This window comes from Galleria mellonella, unplaced genomic scaffold, assembly GCF_026898425.1.
Source record: "Galleria mellonella isolate WM207_F2 unplaced genomic scaffold, CSIRO_AGI_GalMel_v1 utg133, whole genome shotgun sequence".
Taxonomy (NCBI): domain Eukaryota; kingdom Metazoa; phylum Arthropoda; class Insecta; order Lepidoptera; family Pyralidae; genus Galleria; species Galleria mellonella.
In genome coordinates this window covers 4,096,854-4,122,274 of record NW_026441990.1, presented here as the reverse complement: position 1 = coordinate 4,122,274, position 25,421 = coordinate 4,096,854, and the positions used below count along the sequence as shown (strand labels likewise).

General features: G+C 33.2%; 1 protein-coding gene across 9 annotated transcripts in view; it reads right to left on the bottom strand.

The window, feature by feature from the left end:
- The window catches only part of LOC113511282 (dystonin), a 372,284-nt gene that overhangs the window by 232,734 nt on the left and 114,129 nt on the right, over positions 1-25,421 (bottom strand). For 4 of the 9 annotated variants that reach the window (XM_052903174.1, XM_052903179.1, XM_052903178.1 and 1 more), the window contains exon 1: positions 20,634-20,744. The exons of 2 other annotated variants lie outside the window; for them this stretch is intronic. The gene's annotated coding sequence lies outside the window, so the exon portion shown is untranslated. Of the gene's footprint in view, positions 1-20,573; positions 20,763-25,421 lie in introns of those variants that run through there. 3 more of the 9 variants (XM_052903175.1, XM_052903191.1, XM_052903176.1) reach the window with 3 other exon arrangements.

The window sequence follows — 25,421 nt, the reverse complement described above, 5'->3', positions numbered from 1 at the left end:
CGAATAAATATATATGAATAACAAATATACTTACACATATATGATATATACTATATTATATTACATATTATAGTGTTAGTTCTTTATAAAAAAAATTTTGAGGCAGTAATTAAGTTTCTTAATGATTCGAATTATTATAATATGAATTTATAAATGATTTCTATATGTTTGTATGTTTATTTATTACAAATTGTTATCTCTTAAAATATTAATTTAATTTACTATTTTTTTAAATCTGTGCACCGCCATTTGCTCTCTCTGTTTGGCGTGGCGGTTGACTGGTAGAGAATGCCATCAGGCATTAAGTCCGCCCTGTAGACATTTTTTAATGTGTGCAAAAGTATAAATAAATAAATGAAATAATAATTATTAGTTTGCGGAATATTTTTAGAACTAGCAATAATAATGTTACCGACATAATGTATATTGTTTTGAAATAAATAAATAAATGAATTAATCAATAAAAAAATTCATAGCGATTGGTTATGCCGTTAAGAAGATTCCTTGCCCTCCCTTAGTCGATCCTTACGACACCCATGGGAAAGGAAGGGGTGGCCTATTCTATGCCGGGACCACATAACCAAATTAAAGTTTAAATACCACATATGACAGTTTTAGTTCTTATGATTATGTTTAAATATTCATAATATAATCATCATTCATTTACCAGAGGGAAACTTTGTACAAAAGTCGATTGCTTGGGCACCTCTGTCCCATTCGTGTTTCCACCGTGAAGCAGTTGTGTTTGCATGGCTGTGTTTCGGTTTGAAGGGTGGGATATGGCGTGAATTTACTGGGTACAGAGGAATAACACCTGAGTCCTCACGAATGACAACGCATGGGGGGTATCATGGGCGAAACAGTATACTCTGTTATGTACATGGTACTGCTCATGTCTATAAGCGATAGTTACCACTTTCCATCAGGAGGGCCGTCAGCTTGTTTGCCATTCTAAGTTGTATAAAAAAAAAGAAAAAAAAATATCTCTCAGATAAAGAATCACCTTCTTTATCGAAGACGTAAGATTAATAAATACATTCCAAATATTCTCCTTAATGACATCACACACCATATCATTGTTATTGTTATGTAACAACGTACAGACAACAGCATCCAGCTGTTTCATTTTGTATTTTAATTACTATTTAATGACCATGGCATCGATGACCAAAAGGCGGCTTGTCTGCATGACGTTACTCCTTTACAAGTATGATCGACGATTTTATCAAATATAATAAAATTGGTTATTTGAGTTATATTAGCCAATACTCAGTTTAGTAAAATGTTTATAATAAAATTGTAACTAGATGATGTCTGTAAAAATTGTAACTAGATGATGTCCGTAAAAATTGTAACTAGATGATGTCTGTACATCAGCAATATTTGAGAAAAATCGATACGGGGTCTTAATAAGAGATATAGAAGTGAAACCAATATTTTTTTGAAATTTTGTCTGTAAGCCTGTATTGTGTATATTACACATACACGGCATCACGCCAAGCTACTTCATCAAATTAAATGCAGTTTCACAGTTGTATTCCTACAGGTTCCAATTTTAAATGTGAATTTTTTTATCTTAATAAACCATTTACAAGTGGTCTATTTAATTTGTTTACTTTCTTTAAAAATCCACGAATATAAAGCAGCAGGAAAAAAATACTGTCTATGTGTATATATGTATGTATATACAGCGACAGTGTGCGATGAGACGGTGTGACGCAAATCGTCGTGCTCCCACTGAAGAAGACTTCCGGATGAAGCTGAACCAATTATCGAAAACGACAAACATAAAATATATATATATATATATATATATATATATATATATATATATATATATATATATATATATATATATATATATATATATTCCCGTTATACATAGGGCTACTCCTTCCTTTCCATATTTTTTTATACAACTTAGAACGGCAAACAAGCTGACGGCCCACCTGATAGATAAAATATATATAAAAAAGATATTGCTGTATATTACCTATCTCTATCCTACATGTAATTGGATATGGTGCATCTGTGTACCAAAGCTCATTTAAATCTAATCAGCTATTCCGTATAAGAGAGTATAAAACATTGAAGCATCATTACAAAGTTGCTGTCTTAACAGACAGATTGTGCTGTACTCGTAAGTACATTTGCGGGGATTTATATTTATTTACACTTTAAACTGAGTACATACAATAGTAAAAATCTCAAGGTTATTACATATTATGTAACCTTGATTTTTTTAACTCGGGTCGTTTTTGCGGGCATTCCTGTCTATGACAGCGTCTGGTGGGTTAACGGCCGACGTTGTTCCACAGTGTAAACGAAGGTTACAGTAGCTTAACTCATACTCTAATATAGTTATAATAAAATTACAAAGAGGTACGTCGGTAACATGGACTAAAGATCTTCTGAGACAGAGTCATGGAAACCACCATGGTTAATTCCTAGTCAATTGATTTTGAATTTTTTGAATATATGGATAACGCAGGCGAAATTAATATACCGTTATCATCCCGTAAAAAAATAGCCATACAATTTCTTAAAAAAAAAAAATTATTCTGCCATGATAGGCCAACTAATTTGATTTCATGGTCACCTATCATTTCTCACTTGTCTGTTGTAAAAAAAAAATATTCGAGTTTAAAAAAGAAAAAAAAAAGAAGAGGGATCGCATCGTTATTGCCATTTTATAAACCGGTACGATAACAATACGAAATGTTCGCGTGTAAGTGTAACCCAAAATCGCAGTGTGTCACATCCCGAGTGGTCAGGCGAATCCAAGGCCGAACGACCTTAAAACGCCCAATGCGGCCGTGGGAACAGGGGAACAATTATCACGGTGGGGTCACATTGTAAGAGATGGAGATCGCGTTATTATATTTTCACGAAAAAAATGTTTCGTTAAGGTTGCATTATCTCATCTAAAGTCATTTTTCAGACGTTATTGTTATATTAAAATTCGATCCTTAAATTACAATCTGTGTTTTTGTAAAATTAATTCACTTGGATTGTGAATTACATAAATTTAATAAAGTACCGTCTAGTTTCAAAAAGATTTTCTCCCGCGTATGTTCAAGCCGTGAGCTCCCTGCCGAGGTTTTCCCTAGAAACTTCAATATGGGGTTCTTCAAAAAGGGTATATTAAGGTTTTATTATTTTAACCTGAAATTTATATTAATTACATATGTATTGGAGAGTTAAAAAGAGTCTCCGCGAGGGACGCAACTCGTCCGTATTTTATGACTATTATTCGCGATTACATAGCCTATTATTTTTACAGCGAATACAGTTTATGACCGTGTTGGCTCCTTATTTATTGTGTTATAAGGTATCGCGTTTCTTTACGTAAGAAATTCTTCTAGTTGCAATGCAAAAAATAATCGTAAACCCAATTTCGCGTTCTGAATTCAAATATTTTCAAAGAATTATCTCATTATTTATCGGTGTCTTCACGCTTTACATTAAAATTTTTTGCGTAACAAAATACACTCACGTAAATACATATATGTACTGTAACCAATCTACATATACTTCTATTTAATGCGCAATGAAGTCTGTTGTTTTGTCGCTCCGCTTATAAAACCGTTTGGAAACGGACCCAACATAAAGGTCACACAATAACACGGTAGGCTCCGGATTTCGCTGCATTGTTCGTTTTTGATTCGTATCCACGAATTGAGTATATTCATTGTGAGACATATTTGTGTTTTGTAAGTGTTGCGCAAACCTATATTACTGAGAAAACCTGTGTGGTCGCGAGTAATAAGATATATGTATGTAGTCATGTGTAATTATTATGGCATTCGCTTTTGTTTTAAAGTATTCCTACCAGAGACTTCAGTATAATGAGATAATTTCCCACTACACTCCTACATATTTTGGTAATCAACATTGCAGTAAGATTGACTCCTACGTACTTGCCATTTTAGAAATTTTACTTCAATTTATATTTAATATTCAAACAATCAACAAAAAAACATTAGTCTCGATTCCAACGCCATCTAGTATGTCTAATTTTATTTAGGGACCAACCATCTTAACTGCGTCTACACATGTTCTATACTAAAGAATAAATAAATTTATATTGATTATTGTCGATGTTAATTGGATATTTGAATTACCAGATGGAGATCCTGTAGAAAGTCGTCCGTATAGGCACTTTAATCCCATACTCCAAAGACTGGGTGATTTCAAGAGTAATCATGAATAAGAATGAATCGTCAGTCACCAATTTCACGATGCGTAAAATAACATTTGAATTTTACATGTAAAATTTACTAGTCCCAGTCCTGGCATAGAATGGGCCACCCCTTCCTTTCCCATGGGTGCTGTAAAAGGCGACTGAAGGAACTTAATAGTCGAGGGATTGGCAGCGACGTTCCTCCTTAAACATCATCAGTTAGGTTGCCGACCTGCTTGCTAAGCGTGGAAACTATGGCAAAACCCCCTTATAGGGGAATAAGTTACATGTTATTGATAAATAAGTGGGTATGTATGATGTAGACATGAACAGGTCATAATCGTAAGTCATTTAAAGATATTCATAACTTAATAACATGTATGTATATTAATGAAAACAAACGACGAACAATGGACATTCCTACATTATGACATGACCGCACTCCATTTGTTTCAATAAAATTCACATACCTAGCAATTGCATTTTGTGGTTGGAGAATTACATATGGGTTTGCAATTGTTTACATGGCTTTATTAATGGGATAAATTATACACCCTATGTCACACATACATATATATATGGTTTTGTACGCATTACATTACTGGTGGAAAGAGCTACGTGATATATCATAATCTCGACATATACGCTGTTTGTGATAATCGCATCTCGTCATATACGCTGTTTGTGATAATAGCATCTCGTCATATACGCTGTTTGTGATAATAGCATCTCGTCATATACGCTGTTTGTGATAATAGCATCTCGTCATATATGCTGTTTGTGATAATCGCATCTCGTCATATACGCTGTTTGTGATAATCGTATCTCGTCATATACTGTGTTTGTCATAATCGCATCTCGTCACATCCGTAGTTTGCTATAATCATATCTCGTTTACGCTGTTTATAATATATATAATTTATAATATAGTAAATCTGTCAAGAAACCCAATAACTGTTATTTCCCTAGTTTTAGAAGAAACATTTATTTTGTTAATCAGAGTAGTGGTTTTTTTAAACAGGAAGAAATTTCACCGTTTTTTATTTAAAATAAAAAGGTGAGTTGATAACTTTGTTTTTCTACGTTGTTTAAAATAATTATTACTTTTTACATAATTACCTGTTTTGATTAAATATACAATAAATTGAAATACAAATTAAATAACTCCGGTTTATTTCTGAAGTATATAGACCTGAGTTAAAACATTCACCTTAAAGACAGACATTCTACAAAGAGTTTAATATATGAGGTGTCACACACACTCTAATCTTTGTTACTCTTATCTTAATTACCAAAAGATCTTTATTATTCCAGTACGGCTGAGTTTTTTTGATGGCTGAAATTAGAATGGAGTTCCTACCGAGCTGTCGATATACGCTGATGGCGTAATAGTAAGAGATGATAGGTGAGAATGAAAGTAGATCAGTTGTTCCGTCGTGAAGAATTCCACAAAAACCACTATGTTTTTTAAGGAGAAATCGCGTGGAGATTAGGTCAATATATCGCTAGTAATTAGTAATAGGGCTATTCGACTCCAATACTAATAATTCTCCCCCCCCCCCCCCCGGTACTACTAAATTTAATAACTCGTAAGCCATATCATTAAAATTTGGATGGACCTGCTTCCTATTTTTTTTTTATACCACTGAGGTGGCAAACAAGCGTACGGCCCATCTGATGGTAAGTGGTTACCGTAGCCTATAAACACCTGCAATACCAGAGCTATTACGCGTGCGTTGCCGACCCTGAAGAAACCTCTTTATATCCACTTATAATCCATACCTATGTATACTAATCTATACCTATATATATCCACTTATAATCTAGGGGTATTCATGAAACGCGTGACAAGCAGCTAGCTTTATTATTTTTTTTAAAGGGTGAAAATGAAATGGTAAGCCTGTTTACGCTATCGATGGGTCTGTTAGACCCTATTACTAAAAAGACCCCTTAAGAAAAATATACGTACAGAGAGTACATATTTGACATATCTGCGAAACATCCTAGGGAGGAAACCAGACGATTCTGAGGTGAGCACGTCCCATCCGGCCCCCTCTAAATACTGCTCCATAGAGGTCGACATTCTTGAATCAATGACATCGTAATAACGTTGGTAAACTAAACACTACCTTACATAGCTATGTAAATAATTTCGCGACCAATGCTCAGAAAAATGTCGCCTACTATCGGCCAACTACCAGCACGTCATTACGTCATAGCAAATATGAACAAATTATAGATTACAACTGTCAAAGTAAACACATAGGAAACAACACCTTATTGTTGTGCTAATAAGAGTGGTTAATGTGCACCTTTACAAGCGCGATGGTAAATTTAAAATGGTCGGCTAATTAGGCTATACTGTCACAAACTGTCGACGAACGTTCTAAATTGAAAAATTGTGTTCGACGCCGTAAGAGAATTGGCGACTAATTCCGCGGTCAATACTCCGGAACCATCACACAAATCATAGACGAGAATAAGAAAAAAATCTTAATTAAACTTCTGTCGATGGCGGATTTACACGTTTGGAGATAGTAGGCTATTCAAATTTTAGCGCCACTACCGACCTCTATAATTCGATACCCTTGTTCATAATCATTTTAAATGCCATCACTTAACGCATAGACAAGAATAAGAATAACAAGTCTTTATAATACAATACTTCAGTCGATGGCAGAATTACATGTTTGTCGGCAGTAGGCCATTCAAATTTCAATGCATCTACCAAGCTCAATAATTTGATACCCTCGTTCACGATCCTATTAAACGCCATCACATAACCCATCCGCCATCAATTAAATTCTTCGTCATCATGATGATGACGAAGAATTTAATTGATGGCGGATTTTCTTATTTGGCGCCAGTAGCCTAGCTCACAATCATATTAATTACAATTTTTTTTTGTCAAAAAAATTTTAATTTTAAAGTTATAAAAAAAAAAATAAACCCAGATTTTCCGTAGATTCCCATTCGCTTTGGGGATTGTTATCGTGGTATAGTATTACAGCAAGTATTATTACGAATGAAGGGTGACAACTCCATCAACTGCGATCCGAAGTCCCAAGACTCTATCCCAGTAAAAACTTCTAAATATTTAAACTCATATTTAGGTTAATTTAAAAATAATTGTCACTCGCTTCGTATTTCCGATACAATCTAATCACAGACAGAGACCCGAAGAAAAACTTTTATTACCAGAGGGCGCCACCTTTACATGAAGAACGAGCCATTATGGCAGGATCAAAAACTTCGCCGGCTAATTCTTAACAGTATCACATTGCGCAGTTCACAGGCAGTTTAGCGTAACGGTGGATTAAAATTTGAAAATGGCTAAAAGCCATAATATGTATTTGGACTGATACAGTAAAGGAGAGTGAGCATCTCCTTAATTGGGTTCCGTAGTTAATCGATAAATAATATCAATTATAATGAAACCGTTTGTGTATATAACGTTGGAACGAATCTTACCATTAATAGAAATGTAGAAATTCGTAAACATGTTTGGTTTTTAATAACAGATTAAAAAGGGAACGTTAACTGCGCTTGCACTACTGCCTCACAGCGAATATACGAGTATCTTGTTTTTTTTTTCCATGCAACTTAGAATGGCAAACGAGCTGGCGGCCCACCTGATGGAAAATGATAACCATCTCCTATTGACATGAACAGCATGATGGACATAACAGAGTATACTGTTTCGCCCATGATACCCCCCCATGCTTGGCCATTCCTGAAGACTCGGGTATTATACCTCTGTACCCTGTAAATTCACTTTCATATCCCACCTTTCAAACCGAAACATAGCTATGCAAACACAATTGCTTCACGATAGATACACGAATAGGACAGAGGTGCCCAAGCAAACGACTTCTGTACAAAGTCTTCCTCTGGTAATGTGTAACGATGAAATGGTAATGCCGAATAAAAAAAAGCATATTAAAAAAAATCTATTAGGGATGCCACAATCGTATGCATATTTCTTTTAACAATTAAACGAATTAAGATTATTCAAACGGACTCCCAAATATCGTGCGAACAAATTAAATTTCACAAGGTGAACCGCCCATTGTGCGTGCCAGTGGTGTTAAAAATTAAAAAAAAAAGTGATGAAGAAAAGCAATTTTTGAACGATCCAATTTGTCTGACCGTTGACCGGGGGCACCGTTACGTGACAGCGCCGTGAAATCACTAATATCTGTGGAATTTGATACTGGACATGAATTTTTTACTACCGAAGTGAATATTAGCCATGTGAGTGAGCCACCCCTGTCTTTTCCGTGGGTGTCGTAAGAGGCGACTAAGGGAACTAAATCGTCGTGGGATAAGCAGCAGCGTCCTTCTTAAAACATCATTAGTCTAACTGCAGTTGCCAACCCGCTTACTAAGCATGGCAACTACTGTGCACCCCCCCCCCCCATACCCTATAGGGGAGGCTTCTGTTCAACAGTAGACAATGGTTATTTATTTATTTATTCATAGGAAAACCAGGGCTAAACTAGAGCAAATAAATACAGTTTAGGTTTATAAAATAAGCCACTAATAGGTTTCACAAGTAGCAACAATATAGATACAAGGCGCTGTACACAAAGATACAATAATAGGAGTTAACAAAAAAAAGTGAAATTAAATAAAAGCTTGTAAAAAAAAATGAACAAACAAGAATGAAAACAAAAAACAATTATTAATAAAATACAAAGTAAAAATTAATTACAAGTATTTGATTAAAATGTGGCCTTCTTGTCCATACAATAGCTATTCAAACTGACTGAATGATGATTGTATTAGAAATGTGTTAAAAGACTGAATAAATTATGTACTATGCAATTTGACTGAGCAGCGTAATAGAGGTTTCGTAAGTACAAATTATATTTTAATTTAATAACTACTGGTTAAAAAATATAAGTAAATTAAACCGGAAGTCATTATCTTAAAAGCATAGTAGAAATTGTATTAATTTTCTTCGTCATTATTATTGGTAAACACACACAAATAAAAAAAAAAACTAGCATACATACAAATATAAATCTTATCACTAACCTTATAAGATAACAACATTATAAGACAGTATATGAATTACCAGAGGGAGACTGTACAAAAGTCGATTGCTTGGGTACCTCTGTCCCATTCGTGTTTCTAGCGTGAAGCAGTTGTGTTTACATGGCTGTGTTTCGGTTTGAAGGGTGGGATATGGCGTGAATTTACAGGGTACAGAGAAATAACATCTGAGTCCTCAAGAATGGCAACGCACGGGGGATCTCATGGGCGAAACAGTAAACTCTGTTATGTTCATGGTACTGCTCATGTCTATAGGCGACGGTTACTACTTTTCATCAGGTGGGCCGTCAGCTTGTTTGCCATTCTAAGTTGTATAAAAAAAATTTCGTGCAATAAAATAAAATAAACACATGTCGCTCATGACTAAGGGTCCCGGATGGTCCCGAAACTAGTCAAGCTTTTTCAATTAAAATACGAGTAAGTTAAACCGGTAGTTATTATATTAAAAACTTGCTTGTAACTTCATTTTTCACTTTTCGTCAGTGTATACCGATAGCGCAGGTAGGGTTACCATTCCATTATCACCCATAAAAAAAACCCCTTGAGACATAGTAATCTCTATTACTTACCTATCTGTTAATTTAATTTTTAATTTGAGATTTTTTTAAGTCAATAACATTTATTTATTAATTTCACAAATTTATCATTGACAACAAGAATTTCTATATCAAAAATTTTGAATAGTTTATCATTGATTGTAGTTTATTTACGATATTCAAGGTCGTTGATAATTTTTGATGTGTCGTACAACGATAATGGCGGGTTTTAATTGAAATGTAGCTGGTTTGATATTGGAAGCGTATCGCATGAAATTAATTCATGTTCTAAATTTGAATATATTTAAAATCTGGTTTGATACTGGGATCATGTCGAGTAAATAACGATTCCGCATTCTTATTTTAAATATATATTAAAAATCTTGTTCGGTATTGAGATTGTATTGGTATTAATAATATTTTTTTTTGGCTTTTACCGTCTTTAGATACATTAACCTTATCGTACTCTGTACTCATCTGGACCCATAGAAATTTAAACATAATTAGTTCGGTAGTTAAGTTTGAAAACAAAATAAGTGGTATTGCCAAGTTTGAAGTAGATGTTTTTCTTTCTTGCAGAACAATGTCTTAAATTATTATTACATAAATTTAAATTTAAGAATTACTACAATTAATTAATAGTATTTTCTTTTATTCTACCGCCCAATCGGAATGTAATTTCAGCTAAGAAGAACAAGCAAGAAACACTAAGAATTATTAAATATAAATAAAATATAAATAATGAGATTAATTATTAGCTAATAGTAGATTATTTTTTCCGAGCAAAAAATAAAAAAATATTTCTTTGAACACAGTAATATCTGTAGTAATATTACAAAGACAAAAGTTTGATTCTTATGTATGTATGTTTGTTTGTTTGTAAACGATAAATTCAAAAAGTACTGAATAAATTTCAAAAATTCTTTCACATGCAAAAAGCCAGATTATAGCAACGAGTAATATAAGCTACATACTAATAAAAAACATTAGAGATCCCTACGAAAATTATAATAATGTAACCTTAAGTTTAAAAAATTTACCTATCAAAGCTGAATTGAAATACTAATTTATATTTCTATATTATACCCGTACGAAGCAATGTGGATCGATAGTATCTTATGTATTTGAAGAGCTATGATGCATTACGGTAGCCCTAAGCTGCATCGAATCGTGTGGAGTCTCAAGTACAGAGCTTAGTTATCCCGTTATGTACGGAACCGGTAAGCGACGGTTCGCGTTCCACGCATTGTTTCGTGTCGAGATGAATTTTGTTTATTTATAGACTTTTGGTGCTGTTGCGTGTAATCTCATTTTAACCGACTTCAAAAAGGTTTCGATGTTGAGATCAAATGATTATTTTAAAAATATACAGGTCCGTCATATGAAGTTTGATTATAAAAACAACATTTGAATTAATTTTTGCGACTAACGAAGATATTACGTAGACGCAATGAATTGAAAGACATTTGAATTTAGAACATTTGATTTTAAAAATAAGTTGTTTGATAATAAAAATAATTGTGTAAATCGACTAACAACGATGTTCCGTAGACGCAATGAATTAATTGAAAGACATTTTTTTTTTATCTTTTTTATGTAGAGGTTTTTATCCTATAAGGATATGTCAGCCTCATCATACCCTAATTTTATAAAATACTTCACATACTTAAAACATTGATACATAAATAAATAACACATAATATCTTAGTAGTCTATTTCATAAAGGGAATTATTGATACAAAAATATAGTAATTAAAGATTTTGCCATTCCGGAATGTGGTTCTGCGAGTAAATTGAAAGACATTTGAATTTAGAACATTTAATTTTTAAAAATAGATTTTAAATAAGAGGTTTCACGATTTTATAAACTCCTCGTTGTTACAAAAAAATGTTTCCATTAGGTTGTATCTTTTTTTAAGTCTGCTACTTCATAACTCCGTCAGTTGTAAACTGATTTGAAAAATTATTTTTCTTACCTGAAAGCATATACGTATAGATTGGATCCATAGACATTTCATCAAAATCGATTCAGCAGTTTAGTTTATAAAATAAAATAACTGATTTTGTCACGACTGATGTCGTTTTTTTTAACTTAATCTTAATAATAGCTATTGAAATGTTTTCTTTCTTGTACTAATTTCTAATTTTAAATTATAAAATATGACAGATTGTAAATAAATAAAACCCAATTATGTTTGTTTAAAATAAATACATACTAAGCACAGATAACAATAAGTCTCAATGTCAAGAGTGAAATGAAACGAGATGGATGATTCGATAATACTGATAACACATAGTCAATGACGCTGTCAGTGTTGGTACTTTCATAGCCTGAAGCTATTGAGACAGCAATGCGACGGTTAACCGCCAACATCACCTAACTAACATTAACAAAATTGATAACGAAGGTGATATCATCATAATGTCAAGCTCGCCATTCGTACAAAGTTTTATTGTGCAATAAAGAATAAATAAATAAATATCAGCCGTTACTGTCCACTGCTGAACTTAGGCCTACCCATATTGGTGAGTTATGCCAATAGTTGCTACACTTGGCAGGTGTGGGTAACCGCAAATAATCGTTGGTGATGTTTTAAGAGTGACGCTGCTGCCTACCCTCGACCATTATTTTCCTTTAGTCACTTCTTACGACACCCACGGTAAAGGAAGGAATGCCCCATTCTACGTTCGGACCACATAGCACAATTTTACAAAAGAAAATATTCTAATACTGAATTTATTCCAATACGATTCCAAAATGATAGAACCCAAAAAGTAATTTGTTTTAAAATAAATTTTCAATTAACTAAAGCGATTTTGTTCACGGAATCGAGATATGTTCATTGGCCGGAATAAAAAGAGCCTATATCCTTCTCCATCCAAAAATAGCAATTAGCTGAGCTATTAAGGAGCTAAGATGTAACAAAAAAACACACTTTCAAATTTGTAATATTACTACGAATGTAACATAGAAAAAGAGATATGTAAATTAGAAAAAATATCTACAACTATTTTTTAAATGTCAGTTAGGAGGTTGTAGTGGTTAACCATCGAACGGTGATCGAAAACTAGATGCAAAGGTGAGAGGCGGAACGCCATTTGATTGCGGTGAACAATTGCTTGTCTTGGTTTGTTTTATTCTAATAGTTGAAACTGAAACAGTTCTAATTAATGTAATCAACCGACTTCAAAAAAGGAGGAGGTTGTCAATTCGTTTGAGATTTTTTCTGCCGTTCATTTACCTCTGTGGTAAGTTTTGTTGTAAATTAGTTTTTTTAATTACCACAGACCTGTGTCATTTATAAAAGGATTTGCAAAATTATTTTTTATCTCTCAAAGTATACTTTCAGATTGATCACATAAAAATATTATCAAAATCGGTTCAGTAGGTTAGTTTTTAAATCAAAATACTCTGTTTTGCTACAATTAATGTTAGTATGTCTTTTCGTGGAACAAAATCATTTATTATTATAATAGTATTTTATGAATCTGCCGCCCAGTTCGGAATGCAATATCACCTTATAAATGATCCAGTTATAAATTTGAAAATACAGAGGTTTAGTCATTTCAAATTTAGCAGCCTAGCTATAAATAGATTAACTATTTTTTACCAACAGCGGTGAAACAATTACAAATTACATATTAAGAAAACTTTTTAAGTCGGTTAAGATCAAACACGCCTTAATCCTGTGATTTTTCACGTTTATTTTTCCATTAACAATACATCTTCCCATTCGTATTTCTACCGTGAAGCAGTTGTCTTTGCATGGCTGTGTTTCAGTTTGAACGGTGGGATATAGCGTGAATTTACAGGGTACAGAGGTATAATACCCGAGTCTTCAGGAATGGCCAAGCATGGGGGGGTATCATGGGCGAAACAGTATACTCTTTTATGTCCATGGTACTGCTCATGTCTATAGGCGACGGTTACCACTTTCCATCAGGTGGGTCGTCAGCTTGTTTGCCATTCTAAGTCGTGTAAAAAAAAATTTAAGCGACGTGTAATCCTGGCATAGAATATGCTACCCCTTGCTTTTCCATGTGTAACTGAATAGGCGACTAAGAGAACTTAATTGCCGAAGGATGAAAAGCAGCGTTTCTCTTAAAACGTCTTCAAAGCCTAACTACGTTTGCCAAGCATGGCAACTATTGGCAAAACCTATCTTTATTGCTCCTCAATAAAGACGAGTTTTGCCCGTCTATGTTCAGTAGTGAACAGTTAACGGATGATACGGTGATGATGATGATGAATAAATCTTAAATCTTTATTAGCATATATATAAAATACAATAATGATCTCTATGGGATATAGCTATAAGATCCAATCTAAAACTGTGTGGCTACTTTAGAAATAATAGCGTACAAAGGAAAGTACAAGAGAAAAGCTTCTCACGATTTTATTAGGTTTAGTAAAAACAGAGAGTTAAATGTGATGCAGGTATTTACTGCTTATGAAACAATAAAATAACCTGTAAACCTCAATAACTACTAATAAACCAGAGGTACCTCTGTCCCATTCCTGTTTCTACCGAGAAGCAGTTGTGTTTGTATGGCTGTGTTTCAGTTTGAAGGGTGGGATATGGCAGTGAATTTACAAAGTACAGAGGCATAACACCTGAGTCCTTAGGAATGGCAACGTAAGGGGGAGTATTATGGGCGAAACAGTATACCCTGTTATGTCCATGGTACTGCTCATGTCTGTAGGCGACGATTACCACTTTCTACTTTGTTTGCCATTCTAAGTTGTGTAAAAAATAGGTTTTGAACAAACACAAATACTAACACCCTATTTCATAAAAAAGTCAAACTTCTCATAATAATGTATTATGTACATATTCAAAATTTATTAATAGGCACTTGTAATGATTTTCCTTAATGTTTTACTTTCTTAGTTACCACAATATTATCATACGTACTTGTACAACAATTAGTCTATTACCCTAAGTTTATCATGAATAGATTGCTCTCAGCTATAAGACCGCCTTACTATTTTTTTTTAATGAGTGAAAATGGAATGGTAACTAAAGGTATGCACTAAAGGGATACGCTGGCAGGGCACCAGTGAAGGGTGATCAATGAGAATGAAAACAGGCCAGTTAGCCCATCATGATGAACTCATCAGGAATTAACCATGATAGTTTCCAGGGGGAACCACGAGGAGGTCGACCTGGTTGGGTATATTGCTAGCAATAGGATTTTTAGTCTCCATTACTAACAATCCCTGTCCCCCCAGACCGCCTTACTGTACTTATACAACTGTATCGTTACATTTATTGTCTTGCTTATATTATATAGGGAATATTGTATAATGCAAGTAAAGTATACACATTTATTCATTAATTTTATTGCAATTTATATTAATTCACATTAATTATTGTTATGTCTTATTTATATGTAATTTTGTTAAATTATATGTTCTTGACTTGAACGCTATCCAATCTTAACATTTATCACTATCGTATTCAATACAATTGTTATATTGTTTATGAATAAATTGAATTGAATACAGTAATAAATACATTAAAAATTATATTAGGGCCAAATTAAAAGTGCCCGTTACCGGCGAGCGTGTATGAAAAGATTGATGAATGTGGAAGAAGCGAAAGAGGTTTGTTTGAATCGAAGCATTTGGCGTTCCATTGTTTCTGCCTACCCTAATGGGAGACAGGCGTGACAGATATGTATGTATGTACATTAAATATTTTCGATTAAAAAATTCCTTTTTTTTATGCAACTTAGAATAGCAATCAAGCTGACGGCCCACCTGATGGAAAGTGGTAACCAGTGCCTATAGACATTAGTAGCATGGACATAACAGAGTATTCTGTTTCGCCCATGATATCCCTCCATGCGTTGCTATTCCTGAGGACTCAGATGTTATTCCTCTGTACCCAATAAATTCAATGCCATATCTCACCCTTCAAACTGACAACACAGCCATGCAAACACAACTGCTTCACGGTAGAAACACGAATGGGACAGAGGTACTCAAGCAAACGACTTTTGTACAAAGTTTGTTTGTACAAAGCTCTTTCTTTTTTATATCGGTTGCAAAAACAAATCATACTACAGTTACTCATTCGTTAGTGTTACCATTTTATTGTCCTTAAAATAGACTTTACTTATTGTATTAAGTATGGCAACAATATACCTTTGAATGGACATTTAAATTACTATTATTCGGCGTAACGGAAAAACGCTTTGTAGAAACAGAAAAAAATATCGGTAAATACTGTAGAAACGAGTAGTTGCCATAAGAAAAATTAGTTACACATATAAATAATAATATAAAATTCGCTATGTTCCTGCAGTGCCTTTGCGACAATAGAATAAATTATAAAAAGTGAACAACTTCCTTCGAGAGGGCTTTGACCATTGCTAGGGCTGCTACCTAACATAGTTATAACTGAATATCTTGTGACAATTGAAATTTGTATATATATATATATTTTTCGAAACCAAATCTTAAGCTGAATTCATAAGGTATATTTCATATAAATAAAGACACAAATTTCGATATGTAATTAAGAATCGTTGAAGAATTAAACAAATTATTGAACAGGAATATTATGGACAATACAAACATGATTATGGCTAATTTAACGGCTAACTAATAGGAAACAAAGAGTATGATAGGCAGTAAATTAACGAATGTACACTAGTGCTTCCTAAACTATTATAAATTACTCTGTTTGTCTCAGTCTCAACCAATTATTATGAAATTTACACGTATTATTTAGCAAAGAGAAGGACGCACGCTACTTTTTATTTCGTTCACTCGGACAACAGAGAAATCAAGATAATAATATTAGCTTAATTATAATATTAGGTTTAAACATAAAAAATCCAAATATTGTTATTTACATAAATACCTATCATTTCGTCCACATTTTACCTTCTATTCCTTCTATATAAGTTTGAGATACAAACATACGAGACTTAACGTATCCTGCGTCTTTGTCCGCGTGAATCAATATATACAATATTCCATGTGCTAAGTTTTTTTAATGGGTGAAAATGGCATGAAAACTCCGCCTGCGCTATCGGTATACACTGGCGGAGCACCAGTGAGAGATGATAGGTGAGGATGAAAAGACATGTCAGTTAGCCCATCGTGACGTTTTCAACGATAAATTTAATTACAATAGTTTCCAAGGGGAACCACGTGGAGGTCGACCTGATAGGATATATTGATAGCAATAAATACTAACCTCCCCATTACTAACAATCCCTCCCCTCCCCTCCTGTGTGCTCAGTTAGGATATAACCTACCCGTATACCAAATTTCATTAAAAACCGTTTAGTAATATTTGCGTGAAAGAGTAACAAACATGCATCCATCAATCGTTACGAACATTCGAGTTTATAATATTATTAGATCTTTCTTCACATGCAACGAAGGCGTTCTAGGAAATTACGATAAAACAGAGGACGCCACGTATACGCAGGATTAGAATAAATACTGGCTTTTTACTCTCACATCCAAAGGTTTTAAAGTTTGATTTTTCTTTAAATAGGCAACCCTAGCTATTAGTGCCGCGGTTCTACGTACTGTTGTTGGAAGGCTTCACAGATATGCATGACAATATTTACATTCGCGATAACGTTAACAGCGGAAAAGTGTGAATCGAAACACGAAAAGAGATAATGCCCTAACAGATAAACATAACAACGTCAAAACACCGAAAACTCACCGACTTGGTCGGATTCAAGATCAGCACGGTGCATATAAATAATGGGCGTCACAGTATATTCTGTGACGTCCGCGGTGCTGTTCATGTCTATAGGCAACGATTACCACTTACTACCAGGTGGTCTGTCAACTTATTCGCCGAAGTTGCAAGAAAGAAAAAACAACAAGAAGAATAACATATTCGTAGACATTATAGATCAAAAGTAATTTAATTAAAGTTTTTGAAAAAGGGGTCGCTTCTGGACGCCATTTATCTAAATCTATACTCTAAAATTAAAATTTCAAATTGTTCCATAACCTACAATGACCGTTCACCATCAGACGGACTGTATGCTTGTTAACCACCTTCGTGGTACAAAAAAAAAAAAAATAAAAATCAATGTGAACACTTTTCTAAGAGAATTAATTTATAATTAAATTATTGTAATTTAATTTATGATAGCTCATAAAACAGCAATTTTGCCAAATTATCAAATAAAAGTACAAATAATATTTAAAGAAATGGCCACAATATTTGGTTATTTAAAGAGGTCATTATTAAAATAAACACTATTAACAAATATTTGGAAAAAGTAAATAATATTAAGGGAAGTGAGTAAACTACATTAAGATTACATTTAAAATTAATGAGATAATTATAGCCAATTTTGCCCCCCCCCCCCATGTTTAATAAGCGTACACATATCGTTAGGAGACTCATAACACACGGCAATAAAAAAAAATATAAATGAATTAGGAACATCCTTTTAGAAGCAAAAATGTAACCATTATAATTAAACCATTGTTCTATTTTAATATTGTCTAACCTTTCACTCCCTTATTGGGGTCGATGCAGCGTATTTCCTTTTCTAATGTCCCCTTAAGTCATTAAAACGAAATAGGACAAAATGTCTATCATATTTTGATGTAAATTCTATCATAATGTGTTAAAAATATTATAGGGCACATTCATTTACTTTTAAAACGATTTTTAAAACATTAATCAATACACGGGAGTAGGAATTGCAAAAGTTTGTTATATTTTATATTTAACAAATGTTTTATCATAATATTGCCTTTCTTGTAACTCCCTTATTGGTGCAAATATTTTTCTTATCGAACGCTCCCATACAACATTAATAATAAGAAACGAAACAATATAAACTTTGTTATTTTTTTTTTCTACGAGTCACAACTACATTAAAAAATACACACACTGGCAAGATAATCTTCCAATCTTATATTTTGATATCGATATATCTTAGATGACGTCATGCTGGTTCCGTGTTAACTGATATCATTTATAACAAGGCATTGCTATATTTTATATAAGAATTGCATTTAATGTATGTTAGTAAAAATATTTGGACGTCTCAAAAGGAAGCTTTATACATTTTTTGTAAATACGAATTACTGGACTTAGATGGAAAGCAGGCGAAACATTCTTTTGGGACAATATTTAATGGAAATCCACGGAAAGTTACGGTAAAAGCTAGTTTTTCAATATATTCCTATTTATTCGTTTGACCACTTCTCTCAACGAGCCGTTAGATTATGATCAACCTGTTTACACATAGATTTAACGTCAAAAACCACAACAAACTGATTTTACATATAGGTAATTCAATCGTGAATTTTATTACTCTCACTATAAGGTCGAGTTTCGTTATAGCAGTAGCTGGAGTGCAGCAGTGACTTAAGTATGACGTTATAGCAAAGTGAGATAAGTCAAAAATACATTTTTATTTTGTTCATGACATATAAGTAATATAATATCTGTTAAATATTATTGTTGCATCAACTGAATGTTAATGTTCAGCTTTTTAAATTTATGTATAGCTACTTCAAAATACGTAAATGTATTATTTATATTAATTAATAAAATCTATCCTCTTGCACGTCAATTTGTTAATCATATTAGCAGTTAGGGAATAATAAGAGCATTTTCCTGTTTTAATAAATTGATTGTAAATACTTAATTTACAATAACAAATTGCAAAAACATATTGAATGTTGTTAACACATGTTAGAAATCTGAAATATATTATTATTAACAGTTAGACGCTGTCAAACGGCTTCAAAGAAATTATGACGCTGTATTTAATACCTAAAAGAGTGATTTTCGCTTTATTACTTAACACTTTTGGTATTTACGTTTTAATATTTTAAGAAGGGCATAAATATTATATTCATTACATGAAAGGCAATTGCAGGCAATTTTATTGCGTTTTGTGAAATCATCCTGTTTATTTATAAAATTAACAATGACGACAGGTTTTGCTAATCTGAATACCTAAAGGAAATTTGTGTGCAAAACGAATTGGCATCACAGTTTATTCTAATTGAAGAAAAAAGTGAAATACTCTGACATAACCGCAATGTGAAATCATACAACAAAATAAATGACTTCATTGCCGGCTAGGTACGTCATTTTATTCTGACTAATTCTTTATTTACTGAATTAATTGCTGTATTAAATAAATACTGCAAGCAACAAGCTGTTCAAATGATGATTTAATCGTTAATTAAAATTTAAAAAGGTAATGCCGTTAAAATATAACTAATGATACTCTTGCGTTGAAGTCTTTTGCCCAATGGGCCTAATTCTGAAAGTCATTTTACTGTACTTTATTATCTCAAAAATCAATAAATTCAATGGCAAAGACACAGATATTCGGAGTGTGATTGGATGGAATCATTAATGGTTTTTGTAAAATATTTTTATTAGTAAATTATAGAGAGAAATTTACGAAAAACATTTCAGAGATGGGTTCATTGTAATCTAATCGGCCGTGAAAAGCATTAGAAAAGTATTTAATGTAGGTAAAAAATTAAAATAAACATACTAAAAAACACCATAGACAAAACACCTAAATTGGCACCTTGACGACTTATTAGTAAGAGCAATGTAAATACCCGATAATTATTTTGCAATTTACATCACAGACGTGACGTAGACTCACACCATCGGCACAGCTAATAAAAACATCTCAATAATAGCCGCGAATACATTTTATAACCTCAAAAAACGTTACGGTAACCGCTTTGAAAATACCGAAATCCTCGTCTTATTGCAGTTTGCGTTGATAACACAAAATGGTGATTCCAAATTTGAAAATCAAACCTCATAAAGAACTTTTTTGTTAGCACACATAATACACTGAACACAAAAGTGGACACGTACGGTTATTTTTAATAAACTGACCGAGAAATTCGTAGATACAAAATGGCGGCGATGTGCAATCGTACCGCGACGCCGAGCATCGGCCAACTGATCGTGTAGCGACTAGCGAGAACTGTCAAACTGGCTTGAAACAGTGGGCACGTGTGAGTGTTGATTACACGTCACGCTCGTTTGTGTGCGTATGGTTAACGAAGGCTTGAATGGATAGGTGTTGTGGTGGCTTCGTCCCACTGTTGACTTCTGAGTCAGCACAGAGTGGGATGGAAAAAATAATTATTATTCAAATTTACAGTGCCAGTTTCAGATCGGACATTTCTAATCTTTAGACCAAGGTCGAAACGCCGACACGTAAAGGGGAAAATTGTATATTTAAACCCGTTTTTAATTGGGTGTTGGAAGGTTAGATCACCTTTATTGTCCTAATGAAAGGGAAACAAGACAGCTGACAGATGGGTATTTATTAACTAAGATAATAATGGGTATGTTGTGACTGGCAAAAAATATAGGAATATGTGTTAACGTTACAAACGTTATTAAAAACAATATGACCTTGAAACTTGCTTCATAAATAATAATATATATTAAATTATAGCAACAGAACAAAATACTTGGTCAAATATTAATTTATTAAAGAAAACAAAAACTATAGGCATTTTATTACAATTTATTTAAATGCAATATAGCGTGGGCAGGTCTGGGACTGTTTACATTTTTACTCTGTTGACATTTTACGATTGCTGTCATATTTTTATGGTATATAAATACAGGGTGTAATCGAAATCATTAGTGTCTTTTTAATAATTTTCTGCCACGGACATAGAACACTTACAAAAATGCTATGCTTGCAAACATTTGACATATAGAAACATGAGTCGGCAAACTATTCAAAGAGAATATTCTCAATTCGGTGGTAATTTTATATATATATATATATATATATATATATATATATATATATATATATTTGTTGCCTAATAACTCCGTCAGTTATAAACCGATTTGGAAACTTTTTTTTTTATCTAAAAGGATATATTTACAAATTGGTCTCATAGACATTTGTATCCAAATCAATTAAATCAAATTAATTAAATTAATCAAAAAGTTTAGTTTCTAAATCAAAATAACTGGTTTTGCCACAAGTGAAGTCAGTTTTTTTTATGTAATCTTATATTATTTCATTTCATTTCCTTAAAAGAAAGCACGATAAAACTACAACTGGCATTGTATGGGAAAACAATGATGTTGTTTAAAAAAACTGTCTTTAAAATAATAACTTTTAAGGATCAACACCTGAGTCCTCAGGAATGGCAACACATGGTGGTGTATCATAGGCGAAACGGTATACTCTGTTATGTCCATGGTACTGCTCATGTCAATAAGCGACGGTTACCATTTTACATTAGATGAGCCGTCAATTTGTTTGCCATTCTAAGTTGTATAAAAAAAAAAGTTTCTTGTAAATTTTTCTCAATAGATAAGAAAATACCATACAATATACATATATAAAAAATTTACGAATTAAAACAGTTTATAAATAAGTATATTTAAATTAAAACAATTTCTATTCAATTCAATTCCAATCACGCTTAAACAATCGAATGGAATTTAAATTCTATTTGGTATATAATTAGACAGTGTCCTGGATAAATATATATGTAGCAGTCAAAACTCTTAACCAGTCAAAAGTACTATTGACTAGCAAAATCAGTCAATAATAACTGTGACTAAAATAACAGTTAAAAGTACCTAAACTAACCTAACTGCGAATTTGCGGGAGGAAAGGGATTGTTAGTGATGGGGTCAAATAGTCCTATTACTAGCAATATACCCTGTCAGGTCGACCTCCACGCGGTTCCCCCTGGAAACCATCGTGACTAATTCTAGTTTAATTCGTCAGGATGGGCTAACTGACGTACTTTCATCTTCATCTGTCATCTCTCACTGGTGCTCCGCCAGTGTATATCGATAGCGCAGACGGGGTTACCATACCATTATCAACCATTAAAAAAAAACCGCGAATTTGCAGTCAAAAGTACTAATAACTAATAATTTTCAGTCAAAACCACTTTTGACCATCCTGTTCAGTCAAAAGTACTTTTCACTGATTTTGCTAGTCAATAGTAGTTTTGACTGGTTAAGAGTTTTGACTGCAACATATACACTTTATCCTATTCATGTGAACAAAATAATACTTTTTGTTTGCTTGTTTTTTTTACAGCAATACCGGTTTTGAAGAAATTTGGTATGGGATACTTCATACTATGAAGAAAAACCCTAGATGTTTCTTACTAGTCATTACTCATGACATCATCACTATCATCATCATCAAATCAGTTGTTAGCTTATCACTGAACATAGACCGACATACAGCGAGTTTTGCTAGTAGTTGCCACGCTTGGTAAGCGCTTTTTAGAGCTGTTTTAAGAAGGACGCTCCTGTTTATTTTTTACCATTAAGTTCCTTTAGTCGCTTCTTACGAGACTCATAGGAAAGGAAGGGGTGGCCTATTCTTTGCCGGGACCACACGTCCAATACGGTTCAAGACATACTGACCAGGACATATTGATTAACTGATTAAAAACTAGCTTATGTTCTTCTCCATCTCAAGGACATATACATGTAATATGTATGTAATAATAATAATACATATACATGTAATGCCAAATTTCATAATTATTGGTTAACCCCTTAGAGTATATAGATAGAGTATCTCCATACAAATGTTTCGAGAAAAACAGGTCCAGTTTTCATACAATTTTATGTGATAAATAGTTATGAGTAATTCCTTTGTAACTTCTATATTTATTTTGTTTTATAATTTCTGCACTTTTTTTTATGCGTAAACACTCATTTTATTTATTAAATAGTACGTCAAGATACATTTTATCCGTAAGTATACAGAACACTGATAAAAATACGAGTCAGCTAATCAAATGTCAAATTAGCTGACTCGTTTTCTTTGACAAAAACTTGAGCCGTTTTTGAGAGTCGATACTCTATCTATATAATCTAAGGTTGACCCATTAAAGCGTCAAGAGGTAACAAACAAACACGCTTTTCCGTTTATAATAATACTAACTAGCTTTTACATACGACTTCGACCACGTAAACAGGATAAAAGTAGCCTATTCTTTCTCCATTCCATATTGTCCGTGAATATCAAATTTCATAGTGATTTATTAAGCAGTTAAACCGCTTAAAGGTAACGTTAACATTTACTAAACTAAGAAAGGTTAAACCAATCCTTAATAGGGCAAAATGGGGCAAACAAGTTCATGGTAAATACTGGTCCAATTAATGATACCATGACGTTGAAGTAACCAGAGACATGGCTGTGTTTCGGTTTGAAGGGTTTTTTTTAATCAATGATAATGGAATGGTAACCCCACCCGCGCTGTCGGTATATACCGGCGGGGCACCAGTGAAGAATGATAGGTGAGGATGAAGTAGGTTAGTTAGCCCATCGTGACGAATTCAACAAGAATTGTTCACGATGGTTTCCAGGTGGAACCACGTGGAGGTCCACCTAATAATGCATATTGCTAGCAATGAGGCTGTCAAACTCCATTGCTAACAATCCTTTGAGAAATAAAACCTGAGTCCTCAGGAATGGCAACACATGGGAGGTATCATGGGCGAAACAGTATACTCTGTTATGTCCATAGTGCTGTTCCTGTCTAAAGGCAACGGCTACCACTTTCCATCAGGTGGGCTCAGCTTGTTTGCCATTCTAAGTTGTATAAAAAAACTACAGTTTCAACGCTGTTACACTGCCTTACTGACCTATTTTGACTTATTGGCTTAGCGACTTACGTTGAATTACCTCATTTAATAATAACAGCTTAAATTAGCGATGACTGTTATATTTGTGGTTGGACAAATATTGCATTATTTGACTTACGCTATTTTGGTATGATGACGCGTTTTCTTGAAGGGTCTTTACATAACTAGTTTGTTGGTCGACAACTCTCCTAAATCCACTAATATTTATAAATGAGAAAGTTTGTCAAGATATTTAGATGTTTGAATATTTAATATATTTTTAATGCACTTAGAAATACAGTAGATAATATCAGTTATTACAAATAATATAAGCAAAGGTGAACTTATCTCTAGAAGAGATCTCTTCCACTCATCCCAACGCAGTGGCACAGAAAGACTTGAGTGGGCATCATTAGTGCAAGGGAGTAATGACACAAAACAAATATATGTTATATATGTTCGTTATTAAACAAATAAAAAACGTAAACTTTTTTACAACAAAATTAATTTAAAACACTGTTTATTTAAACAAATTTTAATAAACATTTGTTTAAATATTATTTTATCAGTATGATTGTTTATTTGTAAATTTATAAATATTACAATAAAATTTACTACATTTAGAATGTTTTATTTTTCATTAGCTTTCGTCAGCTACGAGTCTAATTTATATACCACTGCGATGGCAAACAAACATACGGCCCACCTGATGGTAAAGGTTTACCGTGACCTATAAACGCCTGCATTATCAGGGGCCGTGGCCGTGGGCATCATATAGAACAAGTCCCCTGAGCACAGTCCGTTATACAAGCGGTAGAATACGCAGAGTGAGGAAAAATCTCTCCTAAGACTTAAGACTTTGATACCGCTTGTAAGCCTGGGATCATCAACATTTCTCATTCTCTTATTCGTCGTTGCATTGAGTAGAAGAGTTCGAACTGGTATCTAGGTGTTTCCTAGGTGCACCCATAAGTGAGAGCAATTACAATTTTATTATGTTATAAAATAAAATTAATAAAGTAAAAG